This window comes from Rhynchophorus ferrugineus, unplaced genomic scaffold (genome assembly GCF_030347505.1).
Source record: "Rhynchophorus ferrugineus isolate W39M unplaced genomic scaffold, kcgeb_rfMv2 rfM11, whole genome shotgun sequence".
NCBI lineage: Eukaryota > Metazoa > Arthropoda > Insecta > Coleoptera > Curculionidae > Rhynchophorus > Rhynchophorus ferrugineus.
Genome location: NW_027472590.1, coordinates 26,129,682 through 26,142,190, shown reverse-complemented (window position 1 = coordinate 26,142,190; position 12,509 = coordinate 26,129,682). Strand labels below are relative to the sequence as shown.

The following is a 12,509-nucleotide window of genomic DNA, read 5'->3' as shown; positions in this document are numbered from 1 at the left end:
CTTGTATCAACATATCAAGCGTAAAAATTCAAATCTATCTGTACAGAAGATTGTTCAAAATGGCCAACGATAATTGGATATATCAAGGCACAAAAGTTGTAGTAGACGAATAACACGATTTATTTTGAACCCGACAAGCGTCATTCGTGGTAAGCTTTTTTGTCTTTATATGCAAAAAAACCGCAGCTGAAACACGTAGTACGATAATGGAGATATATAGCGACGAGAGTATTAGTGTTAATTAATTAATAATAGTAGTATAATATTACTTATTAATAATAATAAGATAATTCAACGTAGAGGAGAAATAATACCCTGGAGCAATAAATAACTTTGAACATTGACGAAAATTGTTGCAAAATTCCGCAAGAACTTACCTACTCATTAGAGGTTACTCAATAAGCTATTCCCTGTTGATTAAAATCCTTGTGATTGTTAGGAAAAGGACATTGGGTACCATACGTATTAAAGCCTAGAAATATTGACTGGCGTCTTTGCGGATGTTACCAATTGCTCCACTGGTGGAAAGTAAATGTTTTTTCGCATCACATGGTTACTACAGACAAAAACTGGATTCACTATGACACTACGAACCGGAAAAAAACGTTGGGATACTCCGACAACATCTCGACATTCAGGAAGAAGTAAAATATTCGTGGTGTGAAGATATTGTTGTGTCAAATCCAGCCAGAGATTAAGAAAAAATCGATTAAAAGTAAAAATGTTAAAAGATTAAAGAAAAAGATTAAAAGTATTCATGTTACATGACAATATCCGTCCACATGGGGCTCAAGAGGTTAAAACCAGCGTTGCCAACATGTAGGGACTTCCCCAACCTCCGGGGAATCGCATGAAATGCGGTGATTTTAACATCTTATCGTAAATATAATATTGATAATCCATGTCGTTAATTTACTCACAGATTTACTTTCGTTAAATTTTATTTTCCAAGCTTGTGTCCAATTATTTATATTGTCACTTGCCTGTTGTAATATTCGTGAGGCTTCTTCACTATTGTTTCCGACATCTATAATCGCAGTATCATCAGTAAATGTAGCTATCGTAATATTCTCCATTTGTGGTATATCACAAGTGTAGCGTAGATAAAGCATTGGCCCCAGTACACTTCTTTGTGGTACATCTGCTTTAACTTCTTTTATTGTAGAGTGAGCTTCTTGTTTAACTCTAAATATTCTGGCTGTAATGTGCGATTTTAGTAGTTCGGTGTGTTCTTTTGGTGACATTTTCTGTAGTTTATGAACAAGGCCTTCATGCCAAACCTTATCGAAGGCTTGTACTACATCTAAGAATATGGCTGGGCATTTTTTTTACTTTCGTAGGCTTTTTCAATAACATCTGTTATTCTGTGGACCTGGCCAATTGTTGAATTCTTGTTAATAAACCCAAACTGGTGTGTTGGTATTAGGTTTTTCCTCTCTATGAGAAAAAAATATGTGAAAACTTTATACGTGTTTTAATTGCGCCATCAGATCCAGACTTAGTTCCAATCGGAACAGCTCGGAAGTGCACTCTTTCGAATAAAAAAGGAATTTTAAAAATCTGTGGGTCTTCCAATACGAACGCAACGCGAAATACTTTTCGAAAAATTGAGCATGTGGTAACCGTGTCGTTCGAAAAATGTAGAAGAAATAAATGCAGTGTTAAGGTGAACAATTTATTAGAGTACGTAGCGCCTAATTTATATTTAATTGTGATAATTTTTTGTAAATATTCTGTAAAATATAATTAGTAAATATAATTTTGTAAAAGTCTACCTTCAGATTCTAAAAAGTTAAATATTAAAAATGATACTAATATCATATCTGTACAACATGCCACTGTTTGTTTACACAAAATTTTAAATAACAATACGATCAAACGAAATAGGTGACGACTTATATAAATATTTTCGTACAGGAAGTACGTACATCGCAATATTACTCATTTTTATTTGATAAAACTTGTCGTACCGATAAACGATTTTTATCCAGGTTTTCTTATTGTCCCAAACTGTCGGTAATTCGTACCAAGTACTGCACGAAGGTTAATCGTTGAACTTGACCGAGTTAGTGAATGGCAACTATAAAGGATTCGAGAAACTGTACGGAATATATTACAATCGCTGGCGCCCTTCAACAATCGAGAATTGTCTACCATTAGAATATGTTGTGAAGGATTTATTTATTTATTCAAAATTAAATTTTGTCAGTCGCTCAACACCATTTCGACCCATCTTTCTCACCAATCAACCCAATTCTTGGTATTTCCATATCATAGTCGATACATTCGATAGTCAAAAAATTAGCGACTAGTAATTATTATTTTCAGTCAAATGCACGGTTCGACTGTTTTTTTTTCTGAATTCCTGATGTCAGACGAAGATGTATGAACCCTTTCCTATATAAATTGTGAGATGTGTTTATATTTTCCAACGGTAGTATAAACGAGACGGAGATGTACATATTCCTTCACGTACCAACTCTAAAAAAAAGGAAAGGAAAAAAGTTATTGCGGAATACTATTGACATGAAATTAATAATTTCATTTTAAACGAAGTAGAATTACTTATTACTTTTATATTTGAATGTTCTGTGGATCTGTGAAAAGGAATATGATTTTTCTATGCGATGGAATAATACCCCCCACAAATGTTTTATCGTATTTTAATATGCTAATTGCTATTTTTAAATAACATACTATAATAAATATAAACAATACAATAGAACTTAAACAAAACCTAAAAACTAAAGATACATAACCATATATATTAAATAAAAATTAAACACATACCTAATCATAGAAAAAAAAGTAATTCATGGCATAATTAAAAATTATGAGAGTAGTGGTTACATGGTATCTTTTGCTAATTTGATGTTTACATAATTCTTGGATTAGTGTATATAATAACAGAGAAAATTAGCAGCAGGCAATATGCACTTAAAGTATGATTTATAGGTAAAAGGTTATAATTTAGTAACACTAGTTTTATATATTGCTAATGGACCAAAAGTTTATTTGTGTTAAATAATATGAAAACACTGAGCAATATGACGTAGTTTCAGTAAGTGCGATATAAGAAGATTTCCAAGTAGGGTATTGCTACAAATGATAAATATGTTTACGTTGTATTGTCAGTACCCTGAAAATAATATCAATGCTATAAGGTGTAAACAGATTCATGTGTTTACGAATTATATGTGATTGGAATTGGTGAATATTACTGTATGCTGTATTTAAGTGCGTCTGCATTCAACTAGCCAGTTATGTTTTACATATTGCTCACTTCCCTGTAGCCTTGGGATGTCGGCCACCTAGAAAAATATCGATATTTCGATATATCGATTTCAATATTTTTAAAAAAATATCGATATATCGGAGAAAAAATGTTTCGACATTTTTTTACAATATAACAAGTCAGTTAAAAAGTCTCCGGCCTGACACATAGATGGTGCTACTAGAATTAAATACATATTTTTTTTTAGTTAGCCCTAACCCTCCAAGGATGCGTATATAAATTTGAAAGCTGTCGGATCATTAGTTTATGAATTATAACATTTTAAGTGAAGCAACTGTTGTTACTGTGAAAAAAATGAATAAAAAGGAATTTCGTGTGTTGATAAATTATTGCTTTTTGAGGGGAAACAATACAGTTGAAGCAAAAACTTCCGAGTTTCCGGATACTGTCCCAGTAAAATGAACCATCAAGAATTGGTATACTAAGTTTAGACGTGGCGAAATGAGCATCGAAGACGGTGAACGCAGTGGACGCCCAAAAGAGGTTCTTACCGACGAAAACATTTTAAAAAATCCACAAAATGATTTTGAATGACCGTAACTTGAAATTGAATGAAACAGCAGACACTCTAAAGATATCAACTGAAGGTGTACATCATATCATTCAAGAATATTTGGTTATGAGAAAGCTCTGTGCAAAGTGGCTGCCGCGCGAGCTCTCTTTTGATAAAAAACAACGACGAGTTGATGATTCGGAGGAGTGTTTGAAGATGATCAAGCGTAATAAACTGGAGTTTTTGCGTCGATATGTGACAATGGATGAAACATGGCTCCATCATTTCACTCCGAAGTCCAATCGACAGTCATCCGAGTGACCTGTACACGATGAACCAGCTTCAAAGCGTGGGAAAACGCAACAGTCGGCTGGCAAGGTTTTGGCGTCTGTATTTTGGGATGCGCATGGAATAATTTTCATTGACTACCTTGAAAAATGAAGGACCATCAACAGCGACTATTACATAGAATTATTGGACTATTTGAAAGACGAAATCGCCGAAAAACAGCCGCATTTGCAGACAACCGACAATACACCGTATCAAAAATTCATGAATTAGGCTTCGAATTTCTTTCTCATCCACCTTATTCTCCAGATCTGACCTCCAACGACTATTTCCTGTCCTCAGATCTCAAAAGGATGCTCGCTTGGAAGAAATTTTCGTCGAATGAAGAGGTTATCGACGAAACTGAGTTGGAAGGCAAATCGTATCTACTACAAAAATGGTATCGAAAAGTTGGAGAGTCGCTATAATTAGTGTATCTTCCTTGTAGGGAATTATGTTGAATAAAAAAAACTAATTTTGGCAAAAAATGTGTTTTACTATGGTAGGCCGGGAACTTTTCAATTGACCTGTTATATTGATATAATTTTTTAAACTTTTACAAGTAAGTGCCAAAATGTACAAAATGTTTAAGAAATTTATTTAATTATTTTGTATTACATTCCCATGGTCGAAAACCCCTCGAACACTTCGCCGTATCGCTATTTAAAAACGGGCGAACTTACGGAGCGATGACGCCTTATAATAATCGATCACAACGAAAGCCGTTCTACGAAGCTGATATTATTCATATCAGATGTAAAAATAACCCAAACACCAATCCCCTATGCACTGTGACGCGTCGGCCGATTGACTACGCGCTGAGAGGACGACGTAAACGGTGCCAATGTCCCAGCTGGAAGGAATTTAACGAAAACACTAAAAATATCAACGAAGCGATGCGAAAACGCCACACCGACTACCGACGATCTGGTCCATATTTGTCTCAGCTAATTGGTCGCACTCGGTAATTGTTCCGCTGTATGGAATCATTTTTTCACTTACTGCCAAAATGGTTACGAGAAATAGGTCACAGTACGGGAATTTCTGACGCGGGATTATTCATTATTTATTTTAAGGTTGTATAGTGGCTCGGAAATAATGGGAATTTCATTATTCAATATTTTTGACGGTTAATACTTTCATGAAATATGATTTGGTCGGTATTCCTTACATTATTATTCATTATTTTTATAATTGCCGACCTAGTATTTATTCTTTTTGAATGAATTTAATAAAACTTTTACTAGAAACTAAAACAAATATCAATTGATTTTAAATGATTTACAACAGATGATATTACTGTGTGTTAGTCGTATCGGGTATATCTGTTGTTGAAGGCTTTTTGGCTTCATTTTTCAGTATGTGTCAGTGACAGAAAAAAAAAATAAGGAAGCACGGAAGCAATATGGACTAGTGGAATCACCGACTCATATGCTATCGCTATTATTTATCTGGGCCACACGATCGTGCTCTGCGAGCTCCTTCAAACAAAAACCAAAAACTGTATGGAATTTGAATCGGTAGGGTCTAATATTATGGCTCTATTAGATACCGCATATTGGAAAAATATACAGAGATATAATGGAAATGTGTCCAAATCTGTAGTATTGATAACATCATTAGTGAAGCATCAGATAAAATAAGTCATGAGCCACCAGAAAATAAACGCAACTGTCCAGGCAACAGTAAATTTGATCACCCAATTTCTGCTTTTGGGGGTTTGTGATGTTATAATCAATTGTGCAAAAGATTGATTTCATTCATAAAGAACATCAAATAGTTGCATCACTTTCCTTTTCAGAATACTTTGGAGAGCATTGCGGTAAAATTCCTGAGGATAAATTCACATCCGTATGTTCTTTGTATCCCACACTCGATAAAGAACGATTACGAACCGATCTGTCAGTCTTATTACTCAAGAAATGATTGCAGAACATTAAATGGTGCTCTACCTTTTCTAAAATTTTTAAAAGTAAACAATCTAGGAGACACGTTGAAGGAGACTAGAGAATTATTAGAAATCGTGGTAATAACTCCAGAGGTCCACTCCAGAGATAACATCAGAGGGCGAAAAGTGTTTCTCAACATTAAAGTGCATCAAAACGTTTCCCAGAAATTCAATGGCTGAAGATCGTTTAACAGCAGTTTGTTTATTGAAAAACGGTTGATCTACGAAATAGACAATTTTAATGTCAATTGAAGAACGTAGGGTGAACTTAATTTATAAAAAATTGATAAAAAGCATTTTTTCAGTGCGTTGAAAAATGTCCGAATTTGTACAGATTAAATCGCACTTTCAGAAAGTTACTTTTTATTCTTATATTATGTTATATCATTATTCTATTATTCTTAGGCATGACAATGCTCGACAAACCGACGAGAACATACGTGGAAACATTAAAATGGTAAATGCTACCACAAAAATTCCCCCGGCGTATTCTCCAGATCATGCTCCTTGTGGGCAGTGCTTCACTTCTTATGAAGACACCCAAAATTGGGTCGATTTGTGAATAGCCTCAAAAGATACATCATTCTTTCGAGATGGGATCCATAAATTTGACTGAAATATGAGAAAAAGTAGCGGCTATCGATGGGCATTATTTTGACACATTGTTCCTATTTCTCACAGTAAGGATTCAAATTAAAAAAAATCCTTTAAAACTAAAATTATAGGCCTTTTATTAACAGTTTCTGATAAGTTTTTTACAGGCTACTGCCTTTTACCTGACGATCATTTTGATTCAGGTGTGTAGTTAGTGGAATCACGTCATACATCGATTGAGAAATACCTTTATTTCGCTTCAATGACTCCAAATAACTCTCTAAATTGAAGGTCTGTTAATTTTAGTCTAGCGTGGGCAGAGAGCCACATTTTCCCATAAACTTGCAAAAGAAAGCTTTCATTATCTATAAGTTAACACCTCTCTCATGTAATGTCGGGTTACGGTTTCCGAAGCCATTTTGAACGATCATAACGTTCATACCAATCAATAAATACTTGACTGGCTCGGGTGCAGAGTCTCCGTAACTCTTATCAAGCCATTGTTTGGCTTCAAAAGCGTTTTCATATTATTATTATCCATAAATCACAGCAGATTTATTAACTAATATTTACAATAACATTTTCAAGGTATATAATAATCTTAAACGATTCTAAACAAACTGGAATAAAGTAAAACTCATAAAAGCAGTGTAAAAAACAACGATAGGTTTAAAAATAAGGTTAAAAATAACACTAAAATATTTGTAATATTCTTCAATTTTATTGAACCTAATCTAAAAATTGTTATTACATCTTTATTGAAGTAAAAGCTAGTTCTACAACTAAACTGTTCATAATAAAATTGGCTCAGAATTAATTAAGTATATTATGTACTAATTCACAACCAGCAGCTTCATCTCTATCGCCACATTAGTTATATAATGAGGCTTTATGTATTTTTAAATTGAGTTACTATAAATAATAGGTAAACTATATTAATTTATTAGCTATGTATAATTATACTCGGGTAAGTAATGTTTCTTCTCGTTATGTTACCGGACACACGTAGAATTACGAACAAGATATCGATTGCAACAGATGGATTTGGGTTTGAAAATGGGACGAAGTGGTTTTGTAACAAGGCAACGCTTAGTTACGTGTTGCAAAATTTTTGAAAAAAATAATGAAAAGACCTACCCAAATCGATATATTCAATAGACACTGTCAACAGCAGTTTGTACAGAATGTTTTAAAACTAACTCTTCAGTATGTAAGAAAATCCGTTAAAATAACTTCACAGTCCTTACAGAATTTACTACAGCCCTACGAAATCTTTATAAGAATAGTATATAGTTGAGTAGAATTTAAACTATACGTCAATTGATAAGGACACCATAAACAATCTAATGAATGTAACAACAATCTGTTTTTACGGATACTTTAAAATTTAATAGTGAACAAATTGATAAAATATAGATTTTGTACAGCTTTAGTAAGGATATTCGTTAAAATTACTTCACAGTCTTTATAGGTTTTGCTACAACTCTACAAAAATTATTAAATAACGTTTAGAACAGTAATATATACAATAGAATTTAAATTGTACGCCAGTTGATAAGGACAATATAAATAATCTAATGAATGACTTATTTTTTATTGAGTAATAACAATCTATTTTTATACAAATGATTTAAAATGTAATTGTGAAGTTCAATTTAATTGATTATTATTATTCAATTCAACTGTTCATTTTGTAGATAATTTTTCAAAATAGAACCTTCAATATGTAAAAATTATTTCACAGCCTGTATCTTTTGCTACAGCTACAAAAAATCATTAAAAATGTTTAGAATCATGTCCTAAAATGTCAATTACTAAGTAAAACATAAATAAACTATTGAATAACTTATGTATTCCTGAGTAATAATTATCTCTATTTATAAAAATGATTAAAAAAGTAATGGTGAACTTCAAGTTGATAAATTGTTAATTTTATAGAGTTTTTAGAGTTTATAGAGTTTCACAGTCTTTGTATCTTTTGTTACAACTACAAAAACATAAATAAGCTAATGAATAACTTATTTATTCTTGAGTAATAACGATCTATTTTTCTGAAAATGATTCAAAAAGTGATGGCGAACTTCAAATTGATAAATCGCTAATTTTATAGAGTTTTTCACAGTCTTTATAGGTTTTGCTACAACTCTACAAAAATTATTAAATAACGTTTAGAACAGTAATATATACAATAGAATTTAAATTGTACGCCAGTTGATAAGGACAATATAAATAGTCTAATGAATGACTTATTTTTTATTAAGTAATAACAATCTATTTTTATACAAATGATTTAAAATGTAATTGTGAAGTTCAATTTAATTGATTATTATTATTCAATTCAACTGTTCATTTTGTAGATAATTTTTCAAAATAGAACCTTCAATATGTAAAAATTATTTCACAGCCTGTATCTTTTGCTACAGCTACAAAAAATCATTAAAAATGTTTAGAATCATGTCCTAAAATGTCAATTACTAAGTAAAACATAAATAAACTATTGAATAACTTATGTATTCCTGAGTAATAATTATCTCTATTTATAAAAATGATTAAAAAAGTAATGGTGAACTTCAAGTTGATAAATTGTTAATTTTATAGAGTTTTTAGAGTTTATAGAGTTTCACAGTCTTTGTATCTTTTGTTACAACTACAAAAACATAAATAAGCTAATGAATAACTTATTTATTCTTGAGTAATAACGATCTATTTTTCTGAAAATGATTCAAAAAGTGATGGCGAACTTCAAATTGATAAATCGCTAATTTTATAGAGTTTTTCACAGTCTTTATAGGTTTTGCTACAACTCTACAAAAATTATTAAATAACGTTTAGAACAGTAATATATACAATAGAATTTAAATTGTACGCCAGTTGATAAGGACAATATAAATAGTCTAATGAATGACTTATTTTTTATTAAGTAATAACAATCTATTTTTATACAAACGATTTAAAATGTAATTGTGAAGTTCAATTTAATTGATTATTATTATTCAATTCAACTGTTCATTTTGTAGATAATTTTTCAAAATAGAACCTTCAATATGTAAAAATTATTTCACAGCCTGTATCTTTTGCTACAGCTACAAAAAATCATTAAAAATGTTTAGAATCATGTCGTAAAATGTCAATTAATAAGTAAAACATAAATAAACTATTGAATAACTTATGTATTCCTGAGTAATAATTATCTCTATTTATAAAAATGATTAAAAAAGTAATGGTGAACTTCAAGTTGATAAATTGTTAATTTTATAGAGTTTTTAGAGTTTATAGAGTTTCACAGTCTTTGTATCTTTTGTTACAACTACAAAAACATAAATAAGCTAATGAATAACTTATTTATTCTTGAGTAATAACGATCTATTTTTCTGAAAATGATTCAAAAAGTGATGGCGAACTTCAAATTGATAAATTGCTAATTTTATAGAGTTTTTCACCATAGAAGCCTTCAATATGTAAAAAGATTCGTAAACATAATTTCACTTTATATATTTTGCTACAGCTACAAAAAATCATTAAAACTTATTTAGAACAATAACAGAATAGAATTTAAATTGTACGTCAATTGGCAAGAAAAACATAAATAATCTGATGAATAACTTATTTATTAGTGAGTAACAATAATATTCATTTCTGTACGCATCAATTTATAACATACCAAAACAATGCTATTGGTTAATTCGCCTGTTAACGCATGCCAATTAACTAATACAGTCGGATATCGTAGGAAATCCCGAAATTTACAAAAATAAAATAAATTCTTTGATAAAATAACAACGCTTTATGTCATACGATAAAATAAACGACCAATATTACATATCTAACTTACAAGGCGAGCTGATAGGCGGTGATTTAAATAAAAAAATCCGTTCCAACAATCATACGCAACACAAATCACCCGGTGCACACAATATAAAACCGACCGATTAACTACGTGCAGATGCCACGCGGAGACGGCAACGTCCTCGTCCGAAGAAAGTTAACCAAACACTAAAAATATTACTCGGTTTCCAGTTAACGGGCCAGCTGGTCGGGCTTATCGGCGATTAGATGCGAAAACACTTCGAGGTACCCGATCGGATTGTTTGACGACGACCTTTCTATATTTGTCCCATCGCAGCCCGACTTACCGCATAATTGTTCCACTGTACGGTTTAATTTTCAATTTAACAGATATCAGGCGCGTTTTTTTACGAATACCGTTTCTTTTTTCTCTCTCTAATTTATTAAATGGTTCTTGTACGGTGTCGGGAATAAGATTATGGAGAACTGTACTATGAATCCCGATGGAGATATCTATAAGTTCGGGTGTATGTTAACCGCAATGTCAAGGTTAAGGTGGCACGACCGCCATCGGTCAACGATCAGCACCCCCTCCGGGTTGTTAACCCCTGGTTTTGGTCTTTTTAAGGGCCGTGGGTCGTGAGCCTACCGACCGGCAAGTGAGCCAGAGCGACGACCACCTGTCAGATACCATCTGGCGGTACCCGACGCGTCTATTTGCACCACCTTGTTCGTTCGTGTAATGAGATTTCTTCGTTGAAGATTCCGAAATGGGGATCTTCTCAAAATCTTTACAATTTCCATTAATATTTCGTATCTAAAAAGTTTTGTTTTTATCGATTATTTCAAAATTAATTGTCATTAGCGTGCACGCCGATTGACCACAACTGCTCATGCGCATTTATTCTAATCTAGCTTCATAGATTCCACAGCTACGCGTTGGTGTTTACGAGAGTTGTGGTTAGGAAGTAATTTTTAGGATAATTTTATGTTTACAAAAGTTTTTTGAGGTAATAGAATTATTTAATAGAGAAAATTAGCAAAAGAGTAAAATGTTATAGAACAAGGCTATATTTATGTTAAATAATATGAAAACAGAACTTGTTTGAACATTATACTAAAGGTAAGGATGAAAAATTGTCTTATTTGCATATGTTTTTTGTTTATTTGTTATTATAATTATTAAAATATAGCCGACTTATGGCTGATTTTTGTTCATAGTGTTCTAACCGTTTATTACTTATCGTCTATTCAGAGTTATTTTGTACATGCGTCATCTAAATCTGGACGCCAAAACGTCGCAATGTTGCCGCATCAACTCTGAGTTCTAGTTCAGTTTGGCTTTGGCATACAGCAAAATTCTGATCTAAATAAAATAATTGAGCGAAAATGTTATCAAATATAATTTATTTTAACATTATAGTACAGCTAAAAACTACAGCCCTTAACTTAATTTATATATACATCCACAATAGTTTATAGGTAAGAGTTAAAACCTCTTATCACTATTGCTTTCAAGAATTTTACATACGTCTGACAACCGGACGACTTTGACAGGTTCATTCGTTTACGCGTTGGAACTAATCAGACAGCATTGTGTCTCTTCTTAACTAGTATAAAATGAGAAGGAAAATATTGTCCGATTCTGAGACGAATTTAGAAATGGCGGCAGGCAGTAGAATAAACATCTTGATGACGTATGTGTAAAAAAACCTTGAATAGACTATAGATTACTTTGTACATGTTGATCCACAATGCTTCAAAATTAACGTTATAAAATTATTTCACATATTTGTTTTCACATATTGTTTTATATTTATACAATTCGTACCTCTACTTGCTAATATTTTCAAGTATCTGCAAAATCAGAAAGGTATAACTCTAAACGTGCACAAATATAAGTACTTTTCATTTTTACTCTTACTATCAGCTTCAAACAAGTTCCATTAAGTAACATAAATAAATATAATTTTCTTAATCGCCGTATCTACACATTGGCCTTATTATTTATAACATTTTACTAATACTTCATATGTTACACTCCTAATTTTCATTGTTAAATAATA

The 12,509-nt window shown here is 31.9% G+C and overlaps 1 protein-coding gene across 4 annotated transcripts in view; it reads right to left on the bottom strand.

Annotated features, from left to right (window-relative positions):
- Positions 1 to 12,509, bottom strand: part of LOC143204896 (uncharacterized) — a 96,479-nt gene that overhangs the window by 13,376 nt on the left and 70,594 nt on the right. Inside the window, exon 1 of one of the 4 annotated variants that reach the window (XM_076417831.1) lies at positions 10,490 to 10,628. The exons of the other annotated variants lie outside the window; for them this stretch is intronic. The gene's annotated coding sequence lies outside the window, so the exon portion shown is untranslated. Of the gene's footprint in view, positions 1 to 10,489; positions 10,629 to 12,509 lie in introns of those variants that run through there. 4 annotated transcript variants of the gene reach the window in all.